General features: G+C 34.1%; 2 non-coding genes across 2 annotated transcripts; one reads left to right on the top strand and one right to left on the bottom strand.

Annotated features, from left to right (window-relative positions):
- The first annotated feature begins 5,656 nt into the window (after window positions 1-5,656).
- On the top strand, window positions 5,657-5,730 carry TRNAM-CAU (transfer RNA methionine (anticodon CAU)). The gene has a single exon. It is a non-coding gene; the product is annotated as a tRNA-Met (tRNA).
- Window positions 5,731-13,819: 8,089 nt separating this feature from the next.
- TRNAS-GCU (transfer RNA serine (anticodon GCU)) lies at window positions 13,820-13,907 on the bottom strand. The gene has a single exon. It is a non-coding gene; the product is annotated as a tRNA-Ser (tRNA).
- Between the last annotated feature and the right edge of the window lie 1,093 nt (window positions 13,908-15,000).

Raw genomic sequence — 15,000 nt, 5'->3', positions numbered from 1 at the left:
TTAGTGTCTATAATTGATTTCTTCTGTGTAATACTAATCGATAGGGCCTCATCGGTAAGTGATGCAAGATCTCGTACATTGGAACCCATGGTTATGGCCTCGAATCCATTAGTAAGGAACATTTTCTTTTCCAAGCGAAATCCCTAGTATATGAAAGAGTGAAAAAGTGCTTTCGTTGTTGTGGAATAAGAAGCCTTCGTAGCTTAATGCATGTATTTAATTTATTCGGAGCTATTAGAGCGGGATCCACTTTTTGGGGAATATGAGTCGAAGCAATAACAAGAATATTCTATTGGAACATCTTTCACAATCCCTGGAGAGATAGTTCAGTAATAGACCGAGGGATAAATAATTCGACTCATTCACATCCAGATCATGAATGTTTGGAATCCATATTATGCAAGGAGACATTGCTTTTGCTAATTCGAATTGAAGGGTGATATAAAAACGGTCTATTTCCGGCATCATATCCATAGTTAGCGCATTCATCATAGTTAGAAGCTCCAGCTTCGTATCAAGGTCCCGGTCGATATCGTCACTATCATCAATATCGTCACTATCATCAATAAGAAAGCCCTTAGGCTTGTTATCCAGGAACTTGTTCAGAAATACTGTAATGAAAGGAACATAGGAGTTTGTCGCTAGGTATTTGACCAAATAGGATCGTCCAGTTCCTATAGAACCTATCACTAAAATACCCCTAGAGAGGGCTAAGCGGAGCGAAAAAGGTTTTTCCATGAGATGGGAAATGAAAACTATTAGCCCCACAGGAGATTTGTGAATAAGTGATTTTCTGATAATGAGCAAGGAATATCCGTCTTTCTGCTAAACAGGATGTATTGAACTCATAATTCATTAGATACTTTTTATGAATGTCAACTAAGTATCGTAAGTAAATTGCTCCCGGTTGTTCAATCATTTGATAACCAGAGTCATTCTTTGCTAAATGATCATTATGAGTCAGACTCAATAGAATTTGATCAATCCTTTTTTCTGTCGTTAAGGCGGAGAACTGAACCAAGAATTCTCTGTCTTTATCATCAATCGAATCACTGTTCGAGACCCAGGATTCTATTTTATCATCAATCAATCACCGTTCACCCTTTTTTCTTTTTCTTATCAATGAATAGGTCTCTTTACTTGTATGACTTAGATGTCTCGTATTTCTGGAAAAAGCGATTCGATTGATGGGATTGGTATGATACTTATGAAATCGATCATATCGATGAGATTGATATTCAAATATTTATTCTTAGAACGTATTGATTTGACCCCATAAGTGGGACCGCCACCCCCTAGCATGTTGCCCCCAGAAGCAGAACCCCGTATTTCTTCTAGAGAATCTCCTAATTGTTCCCGAGCAACTAGAAAGAGATTCTTTAACCAGAAAGAATTCAGTTCAGATGTATCAGATGTAGGATACCTATCCAGAAGTTTTCGCAACTCAATCATGTATGATGGAATCATCAAAGATTTGACCCTTTCGAACTCTGTCTGTAACTCACTATAGGCTGGAGAAACAAAAAGAAGATGTGTACGAACGAGATATCCAGCAACAAGAAAAGGAAAAGGATTGAATAGAGGAACTCCCGAACATTTGGCGATCTCAGATGTGTCGATATCAATGGCGACTCATTATTTCGATGAAATATTCTTTGGACAGAAGAAGATTATGTAAACACTTACTCGAAATCTCACTTATCAGATTCCATTGTGGAAGATACAATTTTTTATGAAGAATTTGCCATGATATATCTAATCCATGCATAATATCATGAAAAACAGATACAAATTTTTGGCTGCTACTTAGTATCGGCAATAGGCCTGAAAAAGTATCTAAAAATATCAAATTTAGATATTTGTATCCTGTCGAAGTAAGGAACCATGGCATATATGTTTGGAATATATTCCAGTTTGAGAGAGTTGAAAAGCACCATCTCGTTGAAAGTTTCTATACATCCGCCCTTTCTCAAGGCATTTCTTTAGACAAAGACCCCGTTTTTTCCTCTTTTCGGATGGTAAATATTTATCAGAACATGGAGTGTGAATCAAACCCATGTTTGAATTGAAATTGAGATACTGATGCAAGTTCTTCCCTTCTGAATCAGACAGATTCATATCTGAAAGAGGTTGACAATAAGTTCTTTCAAAATTGAATATTTGTCCCTCTGTTAGAAGTGTTCCAGAATCTCTGCGAATCGAGTAAATAGCTCTACGAACGAATGGATCGGATCGAATTGGAAAATGGAAAGATTTGTACAAGTTATACCTTTCGTCACCTTTTTGTGGAAAATCGTTAAGTATGAATATGTTAGACACCTGTAACTCGATTGGTGAAACAGTATCTCTATCCAAAAAAGCATATTTTTTTTTACCGCCGCGAAAAGAAACTATTTTGTTGCGAATGAACAAGATATTGAGGAATTGTCCATACGTATAATCAGAATTTTGATACGGGCCTTTTCCACATAAAAGGGAATCCTTTGTTACAATAGAAGCAGAAGTGATGTGGATTATTCAAGAATCGAAGTCGATTTGCTTTATAAAAAGAAGATATCAATGAGCTTCTATGAAATGGTTTCACGGGATTCAGCCAATTGTCTTGATCGTGGGATATCATTGAGAAATAGGAATCTGCGTTATCAAAAGATTTCCTGTGATTATTTCTAGTATGGAATGAGTCAATCATCCACTTTGCTATCTTATTGAACAAAAAAGGTGATATTGTTCCTCCATTGATCAAGAATTGAGATTTTTGGGAAGTATCATGATCATCCAATAAGAAGGGTTTCCATTTTTTCAAATGAACGATTTGAAGACCTATTGATTCTAACAACTGATTGCAGAGTTGATCATTCGGACCTTTCAATTCATAGATGTGGATCTCGGACCTATGAATGGGGATATTCCCGAAACTCACAAAGAAAAAAGGAAGTGAGTTAGACAAAAAGAGAAGAAACTTGGACAAAAAGAAAGCAAGTGACTTAGACAAATCTTTTTTGTCGATAACCTCAGGACCAATCAATCGCATATTGATTAATACGTAATCGATCGAACACTACTTGAAAATGGCTCTTCTGCTCAGAAATGAAATGTTCCTGTAAATTCTTGCTCCCATTGGACCATTTGTATCGATATGCATTAGGATCCCGATTCATGGATCTCTCGGTTCGAGAAATAAAAATAAGAGGATCGAACCATTTCTTCTGACTCTTTTTCAAATTTGATAAATGTTGGGTTGATCGTATATTTCATTATAGTTATATGATTCAGAGTATCATTTACTATTTGATCCCCTTGAATCCCGTATTCTAAGTTGCGATCGGATCTATTCATTAAAAAGAATCGATTCAATAAATTTCTTATGTACCCATAGGTGCTATATTGGATTTGAATCAGATTTCGGATCAATCTATATTGATTGACCGCCTCCGTTATGTTGGTGCTAGCAAATACCACTGTTTTTGGTTTTGGATCCGCCAAATCATTCCCGCAGGAGGCCCGGACCCATTTTTTTCTGATCCTTCGATAAAAAGATGCATTTTCTTCATAAAAAATAGGAGGTAGAACCAATAAAGATTTCTTTTTCGATTCATCCCTGGAGTCGAATACCTCATTCAAGAATTGTTTTTGATCCAATCTGTAGGAATCAATAGAAAGGGCAAATCCCTTATGATATACCAGATCCGGCTCGGTTATTGATAGAGTGAATAGATCTGCCCTTTCTTGAAAATCTATCTTCTGATTCAGAATTGTGGTGTAACGTGTATCCCCCCCTGTTCCGGTCATGGAATAGATGAAATAAATCAAAAAATTTATTTTTGTTCAAGAATGAAATCTTGTTGGAACTGTCCATATCCAGTTGATCCTTCGGGACCATATCACATCCCGGATCTGATGAAATAGGATGAATTGAGACGGTATTTTGTAAATACGTAATTATCTTGAATATATTAACTATTTCTTTATTTTCCGATCGCCTGGAAGGTACAAAAGAAACATCTTGTTCTTTCTTCAAGAATTTCTGATCTCTAGTGGACCTCTCAGTAGGATTCGAACCCAGATGAAGCTCTGACCATCTGTCAGAGAAAAAAGAACGAATGGATCTTGTAGGATTCCAATAAATTCTTCGATTTCTTCCGAAGCAGATGATTATTCATCTGCTTCTCACGTTCCGTGAATAGCCGGGACATTGAGGAATATCCAGAAAGGCATTTAGGGAATCGGTATGATTCTATCTCTGTTCGTTCCGTTTGAAGCAAGGAAGGATCCCAAAGAATCGATCTTTCTTTTAGTTGTTGAATCTCTCTTTGATTGATCAATGTGTGATATTCTGAATCCTCATTACTAATGGAATCAAAATGATCTCTGGGTCGATCAGAAGATCCTTTCAATTGGCTATAATCCATTACTTGAACGAAAACTAGATCTTGTGGAATCATATTGAATATTTGACGATACATTCCGTACCTTGCTAAAAAACCGATCCTTGTTTTCCAACCCACACATTGTCTAACCAACCCAATTCTCTCTCGATATGTTCCTCAAAAAATCCGATTCGTGCGGATTCTTCCCCCAACTAAAGAAGAGATCTTGGCGTAATTTCCACATATGAAATTGAGCACAATTTTGCAAAGAGAGAGCCCACTTGTTTCTCGAGAAGAGGTGGGAAACATGCTCTATATCATTTGATTGAATAGTTGACCCAGCTCCTTGTTGTTTGAAGAAACCCTCTGCTTCAATTGCTTTTTTTTCACGAAAAGCAAACATGAGATAACAAATCCAGTCTTTCACTAAGATTTCGAATAGCTGTCCCGAATTCAAGTTGATTATGTTTTGCCTCTTCCTCGGAGAAAGACGATCAAACAATTCCCAATCATGGTCCTTGCGGATCGGATCATCCATATAATATACAAAAAGAAACTCCAGATATTTGATATCTTCTCTTTGAATGAGATCTCAATTCCAGTGACGGTTTCATTAGATATCTTACAACTAGAATCCCTCTTTTTTCCGAGCCAATTCCTCCACCATCGCGAGCCCCAGTTAGATTCAGGCATGATACACTTTTTAGTTATTGGGAGAACCCAAGTACTCTCTTTTGGATCCAGGAAACAGCTCTCAGAGATCTTTTTTCCTTTTGGAAGATACAGGAGCGAAACAATTAACCTATTGATATTGGAAGACCCAAAAGATTCTTCCAATGTATCATTTCTGGGTCCAATGAAATTCATAGGTATAGGAAGAAGTCCTGTCAATAGAGATTTTTTCTTTCGAACATCTTTCGATTGTTAATACGATATATAAGGACCGCTACTACAAATAGTAGTACACCCTTGATCGTGAAATATCGATTCCTTGTTGAACTCTGTAAATGTGAATTGCGTGAAAGTAGGATACTCCAAATTCGGGAGTCCAAGAGTTTTATAAAACGTTCTTGATGGAAAAAAATGTGAATGAAAGATACCACTGAATTCAATTGGGTCCATGAATCTAAGAAATAGTGAGAATTCTTGATTTCTCTCAATTCGAAAATCCAGGATTTGAATTGATGTCCTTTCATTAAGATTAAGTCCTCCTAAATTGCATTGATTTACCCTAAAGATTTCATTTCAATTGGAATTTGGTTATTCACCATGTACGAGGATCCCGCTAAGCATCCATGGCTGAATGGTTAAAGCGCCCAACTCATAATTGGCGAATTCGTAGGTTCAATTCCTACTGGATGCATGCCAATGGGACCCTCCAATATAATAAGTCTATTGGAATTGGCTCTGTATCAATGAAATCTCATCATCCATACATAACGAATTGGTGTGGTATATTCATATCATAACATATGAACAGTAAGACCTAACAGTCTTATTGAGACTAGAACTCATAGGGAAGAAAATTTATGGATGGAATCAAATATTTCGTAGTTACAGACAAAAGTATTCGGTTATTGCTGAAAAATCAATATACTTTTAATGTCGAATCAGGATCAACTAGGACAGAAATAAAGCATTGGGTCGAACTCTTCTTTGGTGTCAAGGTAATAGCTATGAATAGTCATCGACTCCCGGGAAAGGGGGGACCTTTATGGGACATACAATGCATTACAGGCGTATGATGATTACGCTTCAACCGGGTTATTATATTCCACCTTTTAGAACGAAAGGAACTTAAATCAAATGAAATCCAATCCACGAAATAATTTGATCTATGGACAGCATCGTTGTGCTAAAGGTCGTAATGCCAGAGGAATCATTACCGCAGGGCATAGAGGGGGAGGTCATAAGCGTCTATACCGTAAAATCGATTTTCGACGGAATGAAAAAGACATATATGGTAAAATCGTAACTATAGAATACGACCCTAATCGAAATGCATACCATCTGTCTCATACACTATGGGGGTGGTGAGAAAAGATATATTTTACATCCCAGAGGGGCTCTAATTGGAGATACCATTGTTTCTGGTACAGAAGTTCCTATAAAATGGAAATGCCCTACCTTTGACCGATATGCCCTTAGGCACGGCCATACATAACATAGAAATCACACTTGGAAAGGGGGGACAATTAGCTAGAGCAGCAGGTGCTGTAGCGAAACTGATTGCAAAAGAGGGGAAATCGGCCACATTAAAAATTACCTTCTGGGGAGGTCCGTTTGATACCCAAAAACTGCTCAGCAACAATCGGACAGTGGGGAATGTTGGGGTGAACCAGAAAAGTTTGGGTAGAGCCGGATCTAAATGTTGGCTAGGTAAGCGCCCTGTAGTAAGAGGAGTAGTTATGAACCCTGTAGACCATCCCCATGGGGGTGGTGAAGGGAGGGCCTCAATTGGTAGAAAAAAACCCGCAACTCCTTGGGGTTATCCTGCACTTGGAAGAAGAAGTAGAAAAAGAAATAAATATAGTGATAATTTGATTCTTCGTCGCCGTAGTAAATAGGAAAGAAAATAGAATTTGTTTCTTCGTCTTTATAAAAAAATCGGAGTAATTTATTGTGGCACGTTCACTAAAAAAAAGCCCTTTGTCGCCAATCATTTATTAAAAAAAATAAATATGCTTAACATAAAAGCGGAAAAAGAAATAATAGTCACATGGTCCCGGGCGAACGACGGGAATTGAACCCGCGCATGGTGGATTCACAATCCACTGCCTTGATCCACTTGGCTACATCCGCCCCTATAATAAGAAAAACTACTTCAATTAAAAATACAACATTAATTTTTTTTTTTGCTAAAAAAATTAATGAAAAGGAGCAATACTTACTGTTTTTTAGTAAAAAAGTAAGTATTGCTCCTTTATTTTCAAAAACTGGTTTATACTAATCTAATATGCTAATATGTGGATATTATCCATTTGTAGATAATACTTCGACAGCAGCTAAGTCTAGAGGGAAATTGTGAGCATTACGTTCATGCATAACTTCCATACCAAGATTAGCACGGTTGATGATATCAGCCCAGGTATTAATTACACGACCTTGACTATCAACTACAGATTGATTGAAATTGAAACCATTTAAGTTGAAAGCCATAGTGCTTATACCTAAAGCGGTAAACCAAATACCTACTACAGGCCAAGCAGCTAAGAAAAAGTGTAACGAACGAGAATTGTTGAAACTAGCATATTGGAAGATCAATCTACCAAAGTAACCATGAGCGGCTACATATTATAGGTTTCTTCCTCTTGACCGAATCTGTAACCTTCATTAGCAGATTCATTTTCAGTGGTTTCCCTGATCAAACTAGAAGTTACCAAGGAACCATGCATAGCACTGAATAAAGAGCCGCCGAATACACCAGCTACACCTAACATATGAAATGGGTGCATAAGGATATTGTGCTCAGCTTGGAATACAATCATGAAATTGAAAGTACCAGAGATTCTAGAGGCATACCGTCAGAAAAACTTCCTTGACCAATTGGGTAGATCAAGAAAACAGCAGTAGCTGCCGCAACAGGAGCTGAATATGCAACAGCAATCCAAGGGCGCATGCCCAGACGGAAACTAAGTTCCCACTCACGACCCATATAACAAGCTACACCAAGTAAGAAGTGTAGAACAATTAGCTCATAAGGACCACCATTGTATAACCATTCATCAACGGAAGCCGCTTCCCAGATTGGGTAAAAAGTGCAAACCTATAGCTGCAGAAGTAGGAATAATGGCACCAGAAATAATATTGTTTCCATAAAGCAGAGAGCCAGAAACAGGTTCACGAATACCATCAATATCTACCGGAGGGGCAGCAATGAAAGCGATAATAAATACAGAAGTTGCGGTCAATAAGGTAGGGATCATCAAAACACCAAACCAGCCATGTAAAGTCGGTTTTCAGTGCTGGTTATCCAGTTACAGAATCGACCCATATGCTTTCACTTTCGCGTCTCTCTAAAATCACAGTCATGGTAAAATCTTGGTTTATTTAATCATTAATCATCAGGGACTCCCAAGCACATAAATTCTCTATAAAAAGAAATCCATATAGATAATTGATAGCTTGTTATTCAACAGTATAACATGATTTATATCCCATGTCAACCAGTCACCCATAGATATATCTATGCTCTTCTTTATCGATCTCAATTTATATAATTTATATTCGTTAATAGATTCCGATTTATATACAGAATATTTTTATATATTAAGTATAATGGGTTGCCCGGGACTCGAACCCGGAACTAGTCGGATGGAATAGAGAATTTATTTGTTCTAAAATTTTAGAATTTTAATAACATTAAAAATCTTCCCCCAAGCCGTGCTTGCATTTTTCATTGCACACGGCTTTCCCTATGTATAGATCTAAAATTTACTTCTGTTCCTAGACAGGATTTTGAAAACTCTATTGATCAACCCTTACTACATGAGCATTTCAAATATATAAATATATATTAATTTTTTGTTATTGTTATCTCGCCTTCATTAAAAAAAACTTCCTTTTGAGGGTTGCATAACCAACCATTCATGATTGACCCGACAGACCTTTTAGGGCTAAAAATATCTAAATACCAAATTCGCCTTTATATAACCTTCGCAAAGTAGAATAAGTTTTTGGAAAAATTAAAGAAAGAAACTCTTCTTCCCCTGTAAAGAATTCTTTCAAAAATTCCGAACCAAATCTTTTCAAAAAACGCGTACAGCACTTTTGTGTTTACGAGCCAAAGTTTTAAAACAAGAAAGTTGAAGTATATATTTTACTTGATACAAAGTCTTTTTTTTGAGGATCCACTATAATAATGAAAAATATTTCTGCATATACGCGCAAATCGTTCAATAATATAAAAATCTGATGAATCCGCCCAAGTCAACTTACTAATGGGATGCCATAACATATTACAAAATTTAATTTTAGCCAACGATCCAATCAAAGCACTAATTGGAATTAGTGTATCCATTTTATTCATAGCATTATCCAGTATAAATGAATTTTCTAGCATTTGACTCCGTACCAATGAAAGATTTATTCTCATACGTGAAAGATAGCCCAAAAAGCCGAGGGAACGCTTGCATAATTGGTTTATATATATCCTTCCTGTTGAGACCACACATAAAAATTCCATTGCCATAAACGGACAAAGTACAATTTCCATTATTAATCAAAAGGGTGTATCCGTTGAAGCCAGACTTGATTTTCCTTGATGTCTAACATAATGCATAAAAAGATCCTGAAGGAGCCATAGGCCATCATTAGGAAACACTTCTTCTATAGGATGCTTTATTTTTAAATAAAAAAATATTCGCTCAAAAAAGACACCAGAAGATGTTAATCTTAAATGAGAAGATTGGTTGCAGAGAAAAAGTAAGACAGATTCATATTCACAAACATGAGAATTATACAGAAACAAAAAAAATCTTGGATTACTCTTTGAAAAAATAGAAATATATTTATTTTGAAAATTTTTTTGGAATAAAAAACTATTACAATTATAATACTCTTGAAGAAAAAGCCCTAATAAATGCAAAGAAGAGGCATCTTTTACCCAACATCGAAGGGTTTGAACTAAGATTTGCAGATGAATCGGATAGGGTATTAGTACATCTGAAGCATACGTTAAATGTGTAAATTTATCCTCTAAAAAAGGAAATATTGACTGAATTGATCGTAAATTATAATACTTATGACTTCTAGAACCGGTAAGGAAGATGTTACTCGTAGGGCAAATGGCATTTCCACAATGCCGACAAACCCCTCTGATATCATTTGATAATACAAATTCTCATTGAACCCAAAAACCTGATTTTGGTTAGAATCTTTATGGGAAAAAATCAAATGATTCGTTTGATACATTCGAAAAATTAAACGTTTTATAACCAGTAAACTATAGTTATTGTGAGAACTCACATTTTTAAAAAGTTCCGTCTAGTTAAACCACGATCACGAACAAATGCATACATATACTCCCGAAAGATAAGTGGGTATAGGAGTTGAAATTTCCCAGATCTATCGAGCTCTAAAATCCTGGATATTTCGTCATTTGAAATTTGATTTTAACCGAAAATAGGATTGGATCCATTGGGTTATCAAATGATACATAGTACGATAGAGTCAAAACAAGGTTTTATATTAAAAATAATAATAGGATACCTCGGAAAAAGATACAATTATAAAACGGACTCTTGATCCTCTGTTTTTTCAACCAAGAGGTTTATGTTCGGATAACAAGATGGTAAGAAATCCTTTATTTTTTGAATCCAATCGCTCTTTTGATTAAAAAAGATTTCTTTATCAATATACTGCCTTCTTCATACACATTTTTTTCTACTACATAATGTAGATAGCTAATAGTTAGGATTCAAAACAAATTGATAATACGCTCATGGGAAAAGCATTCCCGCGTCAAGGACTAATATAGTTTTAACGTCTAATTAGATCGGGTAATCATTCAAAAATTAAGAACAGGAGCTCGTTACTTTTCTTTTCCTATAATTGGAACCTATAGTTAGGATCTATCCATTTATTTAGTCGACCTAACTCTCAATTTAGTTTTAATTTCTTTGCTTGTTAAATTAAGCAAGATTTCGCCCTATCCCCATAACAGTAAGAACAAAATATTCTTAGAATTCTTTATTGATACGACATGCTGTTTTTTCCAGTCATTTTTTTCAAGATCAGTCGTGGTCTTACAAACTCTACCGATGGTATAGACGAATCACTTGCTTCATATAAACGTGTAAAAGATGCTAGCCGCACTTAAAAGCCGAGTACTCTACCGTTGAGTTAGCAACCCGAACTCAAAAATGAGTATTCATGTATAGATACACTAGGAATCCCAATAAAAAAAGAGATAAAATAGTACGACGCAATCAAAAAATTTAAAAAAGATAAACCAAACATAAAAACATTTAGAATAAATTTTGAACATAATAAAGATAAACCGAATTGCGGGGAGAAATATAGTAATTTCTCCACGCTCAGATTATATTTATTTCATACATTATTGTCAATAGAAAAGGGAATATTGAGAAAAGAATACAATAAAAAAATTTTTAAATTTGTGAATTTACTAAAATCAAAAACTAAGGGTTCATTTTAGATTTATTTTTATATTAGGTTGACACTACATTATAGAAGTTACATAGAAACATTAAAGCATTTACAAATAAATTAACCAAATCGAAAAGAAAAACCCCGTTTTAGTCAATTAATATCAATCTAAGTAAAAAAGAAAGGATTAAGCTGTTACTTTTTTGTTCATAGAATTCCACTGAACAATTCGCGGAACAGTATCCTTTTTTGGTTATAAAAGATGACACTATCCGGGAACAATAAGAAATATTATATAAATGGAAAACTCTCTACTGGATAAAAAATGGAAAAGATTAGACAAAACTCTATAAAAATGGGCCACACCCTCTTTATTTTAATCTAGTTCTTGTTGTTGAGACAAGAGTTTTTCCCTGTTTTAAAACCCTTTATCTTTCTTTGACTTGAATCATTGGGTTTAGACATTACTTTGGGGATTTTTTATCCTTTTAATCAAAATGGCAGCAACATGCCTTTTTTTGTGATTTCTTTGTATCACCGAATCCTACTAAGGGTTAATTCCTGTGTAATAGACTTTTTATTTGATTGAAAGGTTTTTACAAATTCCAACAAATTTGAATTTACGAGGTACTTGAATCGGCCCTTTTGGATTTCCATATAGAAAATCCACTTAACAAAGTAATCCTAAATTCTTAATTTTTATACAAATATATATACACATATAAACTAAAGAAAATCTGAGAAAAGAAAAATATCTAATATATTTAGATATATTAATTTAGTAATTAAATATAATAGTACTGCAATTCTAAAGAAGTCTTTTTTGAATCTGCATCATCAAATAACTAGATATTTACTCGATATTTATAAGATAAATTCAACAATTTCCCATGTTATTCTTCGAATATTAAACTAAGAACTCATATGAGTTTATCAATTTTAGAAATGGATAACAATTCTATTTAATCCGCGGGTTATTTGCACTCTATTAAATTTGTGAAAAAATATATCATTCATAAGATATCATTCATAGAAGACTCATAAAAAATAAGAAGAATAATTATTATTTTTCAATATTATACTGTTAAACATAAACAGAGGATCATTCAAAAAAAAGCAAATGTTTTTCTTATTTCTTTTGATATATATGGAGTAAACCCATAGTAATTTTTAACTATCTTGAATATGTATACAGATACACACTGGGACGGAAGGATTCGAACCTCCGAATACCGGGATCAAAACCCGTTGCCTTACCACTTGGCGACGCCCCATGACACAAATAAAGACTAAGATTGGTACTAGTTGTTCGTCAACTTAAGTCTAACTATCCATAAAATAAATTAGATTGTTGAAATAATTTTTCTATGTATAAATATACAATTAAACTAAGGAATTTATTGATCATTACATCTAATTCAATTAAGATATTATATGAAAGTATGATTTATTCTATTTACTTTTGATTTTTGAATCAAAGTGGAAGAATTTTTGATTGGGCAAGTTAAAATCAAAGAAGGGTTTTTTGTATATCCACTTTTTTTCTTTAACCTTCTATAAATAATGCAACTTATTAATAACTCAATCAAAATAAATATAATTACCCTCAAGAACAAAACGTTTGTTATGCTTAATATATTAAGTTTGCCCTGTAGCTGTCTTAATTCTACCCTTTTTTTAAGTAGTTTTTTCGCCGCCAAATTGCCCGAAGCCTATGCTTTTTTAAATCCAGTCGTAGATATTATGCCAGTAATACCTCTTTTCTTTTTTCTCTTAGCTTTTGTTTGGCAAGCTACTGTAAGTTTTCGATGATATTATTATTTAAAAACCTTTTTATAGTATTTACTACCGCCCTAGACAAAGATTGAAATAGTGAAATTATTGTATAAAAAGTTCACAACACCACATTTGACTTCATTATTATGACCTTTTTCCAGCGAAGACCTCTTCCAAAATGTATAATTGTGGGTATAAGAGGTTTTTTCTTAATTTGGTGGCAATTTTCAAAAATATATCTTAAAATATAATAAAATACGGAAGCTAAAATACAAATATCCGCATGGAAGATCTACTCTCTTTTTTTTCCTAAAAAAAACTTTTGGAGATTCTGTAATGCTTACTCTAAAACTATTTGTTTACACAGTAGTGATATTCTTTGTCTCTTTATTCATCTTCGGATTCCTATCTAATGATCCGGGACGTAATCCTGGACGTGAATAATAAAAAAGAAATAAGGTTTGTTTTTCTTGCTCGATTTTAAAATGTTATTTAGTAGGATCTTATAACTTTAACATTTTTAATTTAACTAGTAAAAAAAGGAAATAAAAAGTTATCAATGAAAACGGAAAGAGAGGGATTCGAACCCTCGGTACGAAAAACTCGTACAACGGATTAGCAATCCGACGCTTTAGTCCACTCAGCCATCTCTCCCTAATGCACAAAAGAAAGTACAATAAATTAAATAAAAGTCAATATAGGGCTTCAATAAATACTTTTATTTAATTTATCTGTAGAAAATGTATAAAAAAATTAATAATAATAAATAAATCAAAAAGTACTTTTTGATTTTGTACAAAAAACGGATATTTCCCCGGCCTGGCCAGTACCTAGCCGGGCCTGGTCTTTTTTGTTCCAATGACTAAAATTAAAAAAGGGTTCTTCTTCAATTTTAAAAAACAAAAACTTCTTATTAATATTGAAACAATCATAAGAGGAACTGGGTGGATTCCTTTGATATTTGATATATCATCAAAATTTCGTTTGTTTTCTTAATTTCTTTACTTTTTTTATTTAGTAATAAAAAAAAAATCAAGTAACGTAAGATAGGAAAAGAAGGGAACTGTGAATTCTTGTTCACTGCATTTTTATGTTACGACTTAAATAGTTTTGTCAAGCCATATCCGATAAAAACTTCTAATCAAAAAACTTGGGATAAAATTTGGTCCTAATCTCATTACGTCTTCTCGTTTACGCTCTAATTTTCCGGATTCCTTCGTATCTTTTGATTCCCAACAAATATCTTGTTCGACAAAAAGCAGATTTATACATAATAATCGGATTGTAGCGGGTATAGTTTAGTGGTAAAAGTGTGATTCGTTCTTTTAACCCCTTAATGGTTAAGGGGTCCCCCGGGGTTGCTTTATATGCCATTCCGATCAAAAACTTTATCTCGTAAAAAGGATTTACTCCTTTACCTCTCAATGAAAAAATAGAGGAAGAATATATATTCTCGTGATTTGTATCCAAGAGTTTATTATAAATTCAAAAAATTGGATTATGAAATTACGAAACATAATTTTTTATTGGATGAATACTTCCAATTGAATGAATATGAGTAAGGAATCCATGGAAAAAACTAGATAATTTATTTCTAATCGTAACTAAATCTTCAATTTTACCTTTTTTTTTATAGGGAAAGGTGAAGCAAAATAGCTATTAAACAATGGCTTTGATTTACTAAAGCCATCAACAATTCTTTTAGCTCGATGGAAACAAAAAGTTTTTCCTAAGGATTCTATTAAAT

The sequence above is a fragment of the Urtica dioica genome, unplaced genomic scaffold (genome assembly GCF_054948205.1).
Source record: "Urtica dioica subsp. dioica isolate 48M unplaced genomic scaffold, U.dioica_male_clone48M_v1_H2 Urtica_dioica_male_H2_contig_19, whole genome shotgun sequence".
Taxonomy (NCBI): domain Eukaryota; kingdom Viridiplantae; phylum Streptophyta; class Magnoliopsida; order Rosales; family Urticaceae; genus Urtica; species Urtica dioica.
This window is presented reverse-complemented; position numbering and strand designations above follow the sequence as displayed.